Genomic DNA, 14,416 nt, shown 5'->3' with positions numbered 1-14,416 from the left:
CATACGTGACAGGTTCTGAAAAAGTGTAAAAAAGTGTGACTATCGAGTGCTCCGATTGTGTTGTGGCAGACATAATTCTAGTTGTTTCAAAACGATACCTGGAAACAATTAGATTGTCCGAACATGGAAGAAAATAGTAATGAACTTAACGCAGCAAATGCTATGTTGGCTTTGGCTGACGTAGCGGAAAACCAGAATGACTGGGCAGATAAAAATGATCGAGAAGTAATTGACATGATGGATCACAAAAGCAAACGTGTTCCCAAAAGGCAAAGAGAGGAAAATAATGAAGTAGGCCAGGAAAAAGTAGTTAAATCACCCACATCTGCTATACCTAACTTTACTTATTCTAGGGATCATTCGGATCCATATATTGTTTTGTTTGGAAGGAGTGGATAAGAATATTGGCAAACTAAATGGAGGAAGTTTGGGCAATGTCTTTCGTAAAAAAAAAATCCCAGTCGATCTAGTAGAGCAATGTGGACGAAACCGTGTGAGAGTCACATTTCCTAGTGCACAAGCAGCCAACACTTTCATTAAAGACCGAACATTACACACACAACTGGCCGTACTGGCCTGCGTATCCCAATCGCTAGTTCAAAGAGAGGGTTTAATTTTTGGCGTGGCCCTAGACTTAACAGAAACAGATATTCTGGAAGGAATTGATGCTGGCCCCATACAGGCATTAAGTGCCAAACGACAACAAAAGAAAATTTGGAATTCTGATGTGAATTTCACACTCAGAGATTCCACTGTAGTGTGTATCATTTTTCACGGAAACAGACTTCCAGAAAAGATTATATTAAATCACGAAATGAAGGACGTACAACCTCGTATTAGACCTGTCTTGCAGTGCAAATGCTGTTACAGACTGTTTCATGGTGCAAATCGGTGCAAATCGCTGCAAATCGAAAGCAAATTGCCCACAAGTGGATCCCCGAAGCATGGGGAATCTTGCAACAAACCACCTCAATGAATAAATTGCAAAGAACAATACAATCTCTAGATAAGAATTGTCCAGCTAGGAGGGAAGCTAATGCCATACATACTCGTCTGGCAATAGAAAATATTTCTTACTTTGAGGCTAGCCACAAAATACAGGGTACATATGTAGCCCCTCTCACAAGGTGGAGGTATTACGATCACTACACGATCCACATACATACCCAACCTTACCTACCCTGGCAGCAGGTATCTCTTTTGGGGGACCACCGGCCTCTACAAGAAGAAACACTTATTCCAACATCATGAGACATGAACCTCCTACAAACAATAAAGCTAATTCTACCCAGGACTGTACTCCTCTGGTGCGCCCTTTACATGGAAGAAGATGTAAGAAGAAAAACAATAAGAAAACTTCTGACACCTCGGACTCTTCTATCAGTGCCTCAGATGATGATATTTTCCATCCCTCACCCAAAAATAGGATCCCGAGCCTTTCCTCCGTCTTCCAGTACAGGAGCTGGTGCACTTGTGAGAATCCCACCCAAGAGTACAGAAAGTATCACGATTCATACGGACGATGAAGGTTCAAGGTCAACAAGGCCTAACAGAGACTCGTTCCGATAACACTTTACCCCCTATGCGGACATATGGTGCCAGAGACACATTATCTCCCGAACAGCGATTAATATATCGTTCTCTACTTGATCTTATCCCGGATCTATGGGCCTCTGTAGTTAATATATCAGAAATACACGAACAGGAGAAAATAATTAGAAGAATACAAGAACTTACGTCCCACCTCTTGTCTATTATATCGGGTCGTTAATACGCCCCGATATCTTTCACATTTATCCCTATCACCTCCCCTCCCCTGTCCTAAAAACATGTCCTTGCCTGTTACTCTACAATGGAACGTGCACAGTCTATCAGCACGTAAATGCAAAATTCAAGATCTGCTGGCGGATTACCGTCCACAAGTTATCTGTCTACAGGAGGTGAAAGGTACTCATCATGAGAAATATTGGTTACCCCACTACATAATGTATGGCCCTCCCTTTGACCAAAATCAATGGGGAGTTGCTGTATATGTCCATGAAAATATACCCCATTCCATAATTAACATTCCACATTCCCTCCCAATAATAAAAAAAATACCAAAGTGAAATAGCTGCCGCCCGAATTAAATATGCTCATTATTTATTTACGCTTATATCTATGTACCTTCCACCACACCCTCTTTCCCAGAATATCCCAGTCTCAGCTTTGAACGAACTTTTACAAAGGCTGTCGCAGAGAAGGTGAGACTAATTCCTGTATACGAAAACGGGGACCTCCATTGGCTAGAAAATGTACTAGTGTGAAAATTTGGTTTATTAGCTGCCGATTGAGACCAAAATGAGCGCAATAGGTCAAAAAGTCGTGACTGCGTAGCAGTTAAAAGACAAGCATGTACATGGTCCCCTCCAAGAATCATTTAAATGAAACAAAAAATTTACAAACCGCAAAATTTTTATTCAGAATCAGCCATATCAGCGAATAGACGTACATCTTTTTCAAAATAGGCGCCATTGATAGCTAAGCAAGCATCCGTACGCTCCTGCCACTTTGCGAACGTCTTTGAAAATTCGTCGTCAGGTAGCGAACTGAAGAAAACTTGCGCTGCGGTGATCACTTCTTTGTTCGTCATGAAATGACGACCACGTAAAGCGGCCTTTAAAAGTGGAAATAGCCAAAAGTCGCAGGGTGCAAGGTCCGGGCTGTATGCTGAATGCGGGAAAATTTCAATTTTTCTCTTCGTCGTGTAATCCTGAAAAGCCCTCGCGGTATGCGGGTGGGCGTTATTGTGGTGCAATATGAAGCAGTTCTTCAAATGCAGCCTCTTTTTTGCTACGTGCTGGCGCAGAGTCTCAATGACTTCTTTGTATACTGTGGCTCTACTCAGTCTGTCTTGATTGGCATATGCCTGTTGAAACATTGCATATGTTTCCGCAGCACTTTTCCCTAAATGCCAACAAAATTTTATGGCATGTCGCTGTTCATCTTGAATACTCATCGGGACAAGCAATGTTATGCACAAAAACCTGGAGGGGTAAACGAAACATGTTCCACGTAAATCAACACAGCTGCTCACTAACGTGGTTTCGCATCATGTGACAACTTGCTACGGAAACAGAATGAGTCTTCCTTCCTTCTAGTGCCGAAACCATAGGCAGTGTTGCCAAGCCAAAAAAAAAATCTGTCTCACCTTCTCTGCGACAGCCTTTGAAAAATCATTCCGAGCCCATATTTGATAACAGGAGATTTTAATGCACATAATCACATATGGGGTAACTCTCAGACGGATAGGCTGGGAACCACAATAGAAAATTGGGTCACTGAAAATAACCTTATTATTCTGAATGATGGCTCCCCCACACATTATCCTAATAACGGATCCAGCCCGACGAGTATAGACCTCACTTTAGTATCACCACATATATTCAATAACATCAATTGGTTTAATGGCATAGATTAAAGAGGGAGTGATCATGCACCAATTTTCCTTTCTTTACCGGCTAATTTATTGACTAGAAGCACAACTGTAGCTGGAAATGTGATTCCATAAACTGGGAAAATTTCCGCACTTCTTTCCTCCATTTTTATTATAGTGATGATTCGGCTTCAGTACGGACCATTACATATACCCAACTCTTGCAAATGCTAACAATCGCACTCGATGACAGCGGAACGAGACAAAAATTTTACTGTTGACCGTTTTTCAAAACTCTATTGGTGGAATCCAACCTGTGCCGCAATTGAAAAAAGAAAGAAAATATTAGCAAAATTATACACCAGATATCCTATGCCGGATACCTGGCGAGAACTAAAGAATGCCCAGGCGATAGCGAAAAAAACATATATCAAAGCTAAACGTCAGGCATGGAAATCATTTTGTCAGTACCTTGACCTTAACGTGGCAATTAGTATAATTTGGCGGAAATTCAATTCTCTCCGATATCCCCATGTTCCCCATCCACGTCCAATTGATGCTTCCTGGGAATCAGATTTTATGGACCTTCTCACCCCCCCCCCCCCCCCCCCCATACGTTCCTATGCCTTCCACGGCACCTGGCTACGATGGTATTACCTATGAAATTCTAAAGCACTTACCAGTTCAAGGGTTCGAAATTCTTGCTGCGATTTATAATTATGTATATCGCAGAGGAAAAATACCACGTGGCTGGACCCAACATATTGTGATACCTATTTTAAAACCAAACAAACCAGCCATGCAAGCCTCTTCATATCGACCTATAGTTTTGATACCAGTTATGGCTAAACTATTCGAACGTACCCTCCAACATAGAATCGTTTGGACACTAGAAAAATGCCAATTTTTCCCATCCACACAATTAGGATTTCGCATAGGTCTTGGTAGTCAGGATGCTATTGCTACACTCACTGTTGCTATCCAAAATAGCCAACTCCTGAGACAATTTTGCTTCAGCTTATTTGTTGACATTGCCAAAGCATATGACTCCGTTGACATTTCAATATTATGCAATCTTCTTGATTCAATAAACATTCACCCAATTGTGGCTAAAATAGCTTGGAATCTATATCAGGAACGTATTCTGGTCTTCTGGTTTCATAGAGATGTGAAGGGCCCAAGGCTGGTTTGGAGCAGAATACCACAGGGCTCCCCTCTGAGTCCCCTCCTCTTTAAAATTTACACCAAATATACGTATCAAATACCAAGGGCCACTCACAACATCATTCAATATGCTGACGATTTTTGTTTTTATCAAAGTACATCAGACACCACACAAGGAATTTTAGAATTGCGCAACCTGATTCATTTATACTCTACGTGTTCAATTATTATCTCGTGGTTTATCTTTTTCTGCCGAGAAATCAAAAATTATAATCTTTAACCCTTATACACCAAACCGACACCCTAACAATCTGACACATATACTACAGATTCCGGTGGTATCTTCCTGTACTTACCTGGGGGTTTCCTTTCATAGAAAATTAGATTGGAAAGTCCATATTAACAAACTGCTAGAAAAAGGAAAACAAATAATCAATCTTCTAAAGGGCTTGGCAAACACGAAATGGGGTGGACACACCTCCATTATGACTTTGTTCTACAAAAATTGCTTTCCCTCTTTATTCGAGTATTCAGCACCCATTTATGGTGGGGCGATTGATACTTTGGCCGATGAAATAGACATTTTACAGAGACAGGCACTCCGCGTTTGTCTAGGATTAATGAAATCTAGTCCAAATATTAGTGTCTACAGCAAGAGCGCTGAACAGGCCCTTTCATTTAGACGCCAATATTCTACTATGAAATTTCTATTTACAATATAGGAAAGACACACCCAACCTTCCAATAAAGCATTTGCAATACAACGACAACTGGGTGAAACTTTACCCTTGGATAGATCATGTTCTAGATATTACTTCTTTTATTGTTACAACATAGATAGAGAAGCATATCACTTAAGTTACACTATACAAAATCCCTTGATTTACACTTTGAGGATTCCTACTGAGTCACCTGTCAATGTCAATTATGTTGATTTCGGTCGACATGAATATTATAAAGAAATTTGGCCAGACTATGACTTCATATACACTGACGGATCAAAAGATGACGAGCATGTCGGCTGCGCATTCTACGCACCCTGCCAAAACATAGTCAGACAATTCTCCTTTCCGCAAGATATGTCCATATTTTCGGCAGAATGTTATGCCATACACCAGGCATTGCTCTATGCCCATGGAGCAGGATTTTAAAAAACTCTAATTCTAACTGACGCATTGAGTGTTTTATTTACACTCGATCGATGTGGGAAAGATGCATACCGCATGCCCATTCTCCCGTCCCTGATCTTACAAACTACATTAAATCTCTCCCAAAATGATCAACGAGTGCAATTTACGTACGTAAAAGCTCATAGCAATCTTAATATATATCAGGATTTAGTGGACCAATATGCAAAAAAGGCGAACAACACTCTTTTTCCTACTCCCCTTCGTTTATCCTATACTGATCTTCTACCCCGAGTTAAAATGAAACTTACTTCCCAATGGGAACCTCGGGCACTTAATCAAATTGCAAATATGACCACTTATAAATGGTATGCAGAAAAAGTAGTCAGTCGACCCTGGTTTCATAAACTGAAACTTCCTCGTGAAGTAATAACTTTCACACTTTGCCTATGAACGGGACACGTTTTCACAAATGAACACCTAGCAAGACTGCACCAAAATCCCTCCCCTGCTTGTGATTGCAGAGAAAACAAACAAACGCCAGTTCATCTCTTCTTCCATTGCCCATTAAGGAGGAAACATAGACACGCTCTTTTTAACAGATTACACAAAGCCAAAGTACTATTTCCTGTATCCATACCCTCCCTATTATCGTCTCCTTCCCCTCGTACAATGTGGATATTATATAGTTTTGACCCACAGAGTGATATTCAATTTTGAAATTTGTGTGCATGTGCAAGCTTCTGATCAGTGTTAAAGTACAGTGAAGTGTAATATTACGATTTCTTTACGACCACAACTATTACTATGACTTTGATTCAACGGTACCTCTACTCACCAGTGTCCTACATCCCAGATCTTCGACCAAAACTGCCATATACCCGGCGGTAAGGGTCACGAAGAAGAAGGAGAAGAAGAAAGAAGAAGAAGTTTCTAGAAGAATTATTTTATTTAACTATAAGATTATAATACTGAGCTAAGTGTTGTTTAAAGGATTGAATCTTCTGATCAGTTAGATATTTAAATATTAATTCTAGTATTCTGCGTTAGGAGTGGAAGAGTTTGTGTTACTGGGATAGACATTGCTACCATATTTTGTTCATTTTTATATTGCTTAGTTCAGTGACTTTAGAAATCTTAATTATAAATCACTTGATGAGATTTTAATATTAGTTATGTCTCAGTGGGAAAAGAGGGATGCAAAATAAGAAAATACAAATAAAAAAGATGAAACTAGAAGGGGGGGGGGTATAAGACAGGGCAATACCCAGGATTATTTTTTAGGGGGGGAGCACTAATTTGAAAATGTGGAAAAAAGAGAAGATTTGACATGCTGTTAAAGTATTAGATAAGACCACGAACACTATGATAGTATTGAGAGCTAGATGTACAGCCAACCTCCATGGTGGAGTGGTTAGCACTGTTTCCTATGACACCAGGGGTCCTGGTTCTAATCCAAACATGGGCATGGGTACTATTTGTGGTTCTTCCCTTCATCAATTTCACCATATCATGCATTCTTATCACAATTAGTCAAAAGTAGCAGACAAGCAATGCAAAATAACCTAATTCAAGCAAGCTAGACATACAATTATAGAGTTGCAATACACTAAAACCTCGTTAATCCAGAGTAATGGGACGGGGGTGTAAGTTGACCAGTTTAACAAAAGTCCGGATTAACTGAAATAACCTAAAAGAACAGTAGAAAGTGCATTAAAACTCTGTTTATAGCAACAAAGCACATTTATTACGAGTGTATTTAAAGAACATAGGCCTAAATACACTATACAGTACAGTACAAAGTCTGCGGGAAACAGAATTTCATCAGTGGGAAGTTCTCTTGTTGACTTCTAGCCACATTTAAACCTTGCATTTTTAAATTATTTTTTTTCCTTTTGCCTGTCAGGATTAATCGAAGTCCGGCTTGTCAGGATCCGGATTAATGAGGTTTTACTGTATTGTGGTCCAAAGTAACAAAAAAAAAATTGAACTCACTCTCCCCTGACCCAACATAACACAGTCACTTGCATACAAAGGCTATCAGATGGTATAAAGCTTGGTGTTTATTGTTTACACTCAAGTCTCTGAGTACTGTATCCCACAAAGTAATGATGTTTCAATTTCCCTTTAATTTTCTTACATCCAGATCCACTGAACAGTCATGATAATTGTATGTTTAGAAAATTATTCATGTATAAATTAAATTATACTTAATTATACTTACTAGTAGGGTGACCATACATCCCGTTTTGACAGGGATAGTCCCTTTTCAGAGGCATGTCCCGGTCATCCCATCCATATTATTAAAAATACACTATTTGTCTGGTTTTATAAAAGTCTGGGAGTTATCTTGAAAACCAAGTCTAAAATTGAGACACACTTCATGCTGAGAAATATGTATTGTTTTGCATTTGTTCCGTTATTTATAGAGCAGTGAATAATCATGCAGTTTCCTTACTGAATTGCAACAAGAATTTGAATTTCCTGCATCTTGACAAAAACTAAAAAGAAAAATCTAGAGTTGTTGTGTGTATGATATGTGTGGGTAAGGTTTTCAGGCAGTTTTATAACGATTGATAAAGAATAAAGCTGCTCTCAAGAAGATTGGTTCTTCTGCTAAATTTACTGAACTTCAGCATAAAGGTTGATCAGAGAGGACGAGAAATGCTTTGTAAGTCATACCGAGACATTAATTAATACCTTTTGACAATGGGAGATCATATTTCATTTATTGTTTATGATGTATCATTTATGTGATCTATCCTTTAATAAATAATAACAATATCTTAGTAATAACAATAATTTTATGATTATTGTTGAACTTCAACGCAGATATTTCCGTAACTTGGTACAAGGAGTAACAACACGTGCTAACAGTTAATTAACACTTTACTAGTGTCTAACGCGACCGACCGCGACGCGATGTACATTGCTACATTCTTGGTACAATACAACCTTCTTGGAGAGCATTCTCCACAGACTACTCACTACAGAGCAAAAACAAATGATAAGTCAATTTGACCATGTTGGGAAAGTGTGTCTTTTGTACAACGTTCAACACTTCCCCTCAAAAACAACTTTCACAAGCTTCCCTTTACAAAAAAACATTGTTACACTTTAACATAACAATAAGTACACTACTTTTCATCTCCCACTCCCATTAAGCCACATAATTTAGCAAACCTAACTTTTGCTAATGGTTTCGTGAGAATGTCTGCTACCTGACTTTCAGCATCAATGTGTTCCACATTTAACATTTTTTCCTGAAACTTTTCTCTTACAAAATAATAACGCACTGCAATATGTTTTGAGCGTTTATGAAATTCAGGATTTTTTACTAACTTAATAGCACTAGCATTGTCCACCAGCAGTGTGGGCATTCCTGTCAGATGAGTGATCTCATCCAATAGTCTTGTTAGCCATATCACTTCCTTCGCTCCCTCGCTGGCTGCCACAAATTCAGCCTCTGTTGTTGATAGAGCAACCGACTTCTGCTTCCGGCTCATCCAGGATATCGCTCCACCTGCATACTTGCATAGAACTCCAGTTGTTGAGCGTCTTGTTGTTGGATCTCCACCATAATCTGCATCACTGAAGGCTTCCAGGATCCCAGGATTATGATTTGAATTGTAGCATATTCCATAAGCAGTGGTTCCTCGTAGATACTTGAAAATTCGTTTCACTGCTTGCCAATCAGATAATCTTGGACTGTCCAATGCTTGCGACACTAATCCAACAGCATAGGAGATATCTGGCCTAGTGACTGTAGCCAGATACATCAAGCTGCCAACTGCTTCTCTGTAAGGCACACTAGTGTCTACTAACTGCTGTGTGTTTTCTTCCCCTGCATTTACACTTCCCTTTTCAGCAGGTGTTGACACAGCATTTGCTTCACTCATGCGAAATTTCTCAAGAATTTTCTTTGTATAGTTTTCTTGACATACAAAAATAGAACCATCTTCCTTTTGTGTTATTTGTATGCCCAAGAAACAATCTAATGACCCAACCACAATTTCAAAATTCTTCTTTTAGAGTTCCGAGAAAACTGTTGATATCTTCAATATCATTGCCAGCAACCAAACCATCATCCACATAGATGGCTACGATCATTTTCTTTCCATTTTTCTTACGAATGAACATACTGGGATCAGCTTTGCTGCATGTAAAACCATGCTTCGACATGAAATTCACAAATCGTCTATTCCAGCAACGAGGTGCTTGCTTCAGTCCATAAAGACTCCTTTTTAGCTTACACACACGACCAGTCCCGTCATCAAACCCTTCAGGTTGACACATATAGATTTCCTCATCAAGTTCACCATAAAGAAAAGCTGTTTTCACATCAAATTGAGCTAACTTCAACCCTTCACAAGCTGCAACACTCAGCACAGTTCGTACAGTATCAAATCGAGCCACTGGACTAAAGGTTTCATCGTAATCAATCCCACTCTTCTGTAGATAACCCTTTGCTACCAGTCTTGCTTTAAATCTGTAGATACTGCCATCTGCTTTGGTCTTTACTTTTAGAACCCACCGATTATCAATAACTTTCTTATTGCTTGGAGGTTCAACTAGTATCCAAGTATGGTTCTTAGCCAAAGACTGCATTTCATCTTCCATTGCTAATTTCCACTCTGCAGCATTTCTTGATGACATGGCATCTTTATATGAGCTCGGTTCTAAGCAATCTACCTGTAACACATAACCATCTTGCCACACTGGTTTCTGCACCCTTTGACGATCGCGCAATTCATAACGTGGTTCACTTCCCCCAGTTACATCTCCTGTATCATCGTAGTTTGCAGACTCACTACCAGGGCTATCAGGTTCTTCCACAGTAGATTCAAACATTACTGATTTTTCTGGTGAAACAATTTCAAAAGACTCTTTTACTGGCAAAATTGTTTCCGTGCAAAAAATAACATCACGACTGAGCAACACTTTATCAGTTTCCTGATTCCAGATGCAGTAACCATCTTTTTCATCACAGTAACCAATCAGAAGACCCTTAATGCTCTTTTTGTCCCATTTCTGTCGCTTTTGCTTTGGTACATGAACAAAACACTCTGTTCCGAACACTTTCAAATGATCTACACTTGGTAAGTCTTTTCCATACCAAAGTTCATATGGTGTCTTCTTCTCTACAGTGGTTGATCCAGTTCTGTTCAGAACATACGTTGCAGTATTCACTGCTTCAGCCCAAAGTTTCAATGGAAGACCTTTTGAATGCAACATTGAGCGTCCAGATTCAACCAATGTTCTGTTCTCACGTTCTGCAGCTCCATTCTGTTCAGGTGTATAAGGCATGGTGGTTCTGAAATTGATCCCCTTTTCTTTCAACAAAGCCTTCACTTCCGCATTATCAAATTCCTTCCCACAGTCAGTGAGCAATTCTTTTACTACATGACCTGCAACACTGACTTCAACTAAAAACTGTTTTAGTCTTGCAGCAACTTCCGATTTTTGTTTCAGAAAAAACACGCGTCGGAATTTCGAAAAGTCATCTTTGAAACAAACAAAATATAGTGCACCACCCAATGATTTTGTTTGCATTGGTCCACACACGTCAGCATGGATTCTTTCACCTGGTTTTTCTGCACGAGTAACCCGCTGTCCAAAACTTTTACGATGTTGCTTGCCAACCACACAGCCTTCACAAAACTGATCATCAGTTTTTACATCAATTCCGTGCTGCACTAGAAACTTCCGAACATGTTGCTTACCTTGGTGTACCAACCTTTCATGCCACAGCTGCAATGTATCGGAAGCTGACACTAAGCACACTTCAGCAGGATTTTTGGGGGGTAATGCACGCATGTGCATTTGGTACAAACCACTTAAAGTAACACTTCCCCATGCATGTACCTTACCATTCTTTTTTAGTAAACACTTCATGGAGTCTGCACAGAATAGAAAACCTCTTTTTGTAGTGGAGTTCACAGAAAATAAATTCTTACTGATATCTGGCACATACCACACATCACGAAGATGATTTTTCACCCACCTACCATTGACCAACATTTCCACATTCACTATACCACAGCCATGTGCTAATATGATGGCTTTATTTCCCACCTGTAATTCCTTTGGTGCTGGGAATTTTTGGTACTGTAGAAAGTAGTCCTTCCGGTTAGTCATATGTGCTGTGCTTCCAGTATCTGCAATCCAAACTTCCAAAACAGGACAGTTCGATTCAAAGCTGACAAATGCTCCTCCTTCTGGAACACTGTCACTTCCACTGGTTGAAGATCTATTTAACACCAACTTGCATTGTTTGGCAAAATGGCCTACCTTGTGACATTTAAAACACTTTTTCGCTTTTTCTGGACGTTTCTTGTGTTTCTTCGGATCATCACTTTTCACCACAAAAGCTGTTGTGTCACTACTCTTGTTGGGAAGTCTCATTTCAATTAGCCTAAGTCGTTCAGTTAGCCTGTCTACAGTACGCTCTTCCACTGGAACTGATTCCCATACACTTTTGAATTCAAAATATTCACTAGGTAAGGTAGACATGATTCGACTCATTAGAAGCAGTTCTGGAACCTTGGACTTCGTGAGACGTTCCATTTCGTCATTCATTTCACGAAAATTTCTCTGTAATTTGGACACGTATGTTGCAATGTCTTCTGCTGCATCTTTGGATTGATTGAAGAACTGCTCTGACAATCGATCCAAACGCTGTGCTGAACTTTGTTCATATACTGACATTAGTTTGTTCCAAATTTCCTTAGACGTATCACACGTGCTGGTAAGTTCTGAATTTGCATCATCCATACTATTCACCAATATCATTTGTGCCATAATGTCCGCCTTCTGGAATGTTTTACACTCTGCTTCGTACTTACGTCGATCTTCCGTAGTACACTCGGCACCAAGTTCCTGTGGAGAAGTACACGTGCCATCCACAACTTTTAGGACATCGTGGTGTCGTAACAGCAGCTCCACTTGTCGTTTCCATCTCGGCCAGTTCTTTGCACCTTCCAGCTTGTCTACTGTTGTCTTGAACTCCATCTTCAGCAGCAAACGAAACACGCTTCTTCCGAAAGTGTAAAACTCTCACCAGTCCGGTTAGGAAGACAAAGGACACTTCCTGTTGTACTCCAAACAACGACGACACTTACTGTTGCACTCCGACAAACTACCAAATTTCACGGTCGCAGTGGGAACGTATCTGGGCCCATAACCTGTTGAACTTCAACGCAGATATTTCCGTAACTTGGTACAAGGAGTAACAACACGTGCTAACAGTTAATTAACACTTTATTAGTGTCTAACGCGACCGACCGCGACGCGATGTACATTGCTACATTCTTGGTACAATACAACCTTCTTGGAGAGCATTCTCCACAGACTACTCACTACAGAGCAAAAACAAATGATAAGTCAATTTGACCATGTTGGGAAAGTGTGTCTTTTGTACAACGTTCAACAATTATGCCTATCAGATATCTCAGGAAAGGGAGGGGGAACTGATCTCTTTGGGATGTCCCATTTTTGGGTCAACATTTTATGGTCACCCTACTCATTACACATGACTCTCACAATGATGAACATGACTGAATGTGAGTTAACAAAGAAAAGAGACATTTTTATACCATTACTGCAGTTCAAAGAAATCGGGACAGAAATTAAAAAGTTGTCCTGACCATATTGAGATGCCTTGAATCAACAATTGTTAAACAAAATTTACCAAATATTGCATACTGCATATTTATTTCTGGAACCTGCCTCTCTCTCCACAAATAATATTTTTATTTGTGAACAAAAATCGAAATTCTTGCAAAATCTTAAAAGACGTCAATGTTATTTTCGTATGTTTTTAGTTTAACTTTAAAATTTCCCACTTCGAGGGGAGGGGCTTTTTTCCTGGAGGGACCACAGGTATTTGTGTGTATATGAGGGGTGTATAAAGTGTTTCTGGAATGCAATGCCTATAAACATGTAAAGGAAATCTAGGTGAACAACTTTTCTTAATTATGTTTTGCTTGTTTATGTCTCATTTCAATGTTACAAATGCCCGTATGATGTGTGCAACAATGTGAAGTAAATTAACCATTACCATTGGCATTTATTTTTCTCTGCACTATGCTATGGATTGACTATTTTATTAATCTAGATGAGGAGCATCCTCTGGAGTGTCTGTACAGACTTGTTAATTCATATTTAATGCAAATACAACATAAGCAATGTTTTCTTTATGGTGCCTTGCCATAGCTAGAGATTTTGACACCAATGGATGATTGTCAGTGAACAACTTGCCTACAATTTGTTGTGTGAAATCATGCTCCACCACCATATTTTGGGCAAACACATTAGATCCTGCATTGAAAACATGCTGGGAAAACATTGTGCATATCATCTTTGCCAGAGTGATTCAAGGTCTGATTTTCGTGCTCACATTAGAAATTTGTAAGTATAAAATATCACAAATTTCTTGCTGCAAGATGGCTTCTCCTATGCTTTCCTTTCAGAGGGAGGAAACGTTACATGTATAGTACATTTTTATGTAATAAACATTGCCTTGGTCAGCACTTTCAGCATTATGTGCTAATCTTTTTGCCTCGCTTCATACTGTTTCTTCCTAAAGTGCACTGCATGATGATGTCAAGTTTAATATCATCCATTGCACAAAATTTTACAACCTCCATTCTGATGAGGGATAAATGTATTCACCTAATTTTATTTTTCATATGCAAATATTATTTTCATT

General features: G+C 39.4%; 1 protein-coding gene across 23 annotated transcripts in view; it reads left to right on the top strand.

The window, feature by feature from the left end:
- Nucleotides 1-14,416, top strand: part of LOC146002409 (uncharacterized) — a 229,609-nt gene that overhangs the window by 155,113 nt on the left and 60,080 nt on the right. The gene's annotated exons all lie outside the window — the stretch shown is intronic.

Source organism: Lepisma saccharinum, chromosome 18, assembly GCF_977018435.1.
Source record: "Lepisma saccharinum chromosome 18, izLepSacc3.1, whole genome shotgun sequence".
Lineage (NCBI taxonomy): Eukaryota > Metazoa > Arthropoda > Insecta > Zygentoma > Lepismatidae > Lepisma > Lepisma saccharinum.
The sequence above is the reverse complement of the archived record's forward strand: the minus strand, read 5'-3'. Positions and strand labels throughout refer to the sequence as shown.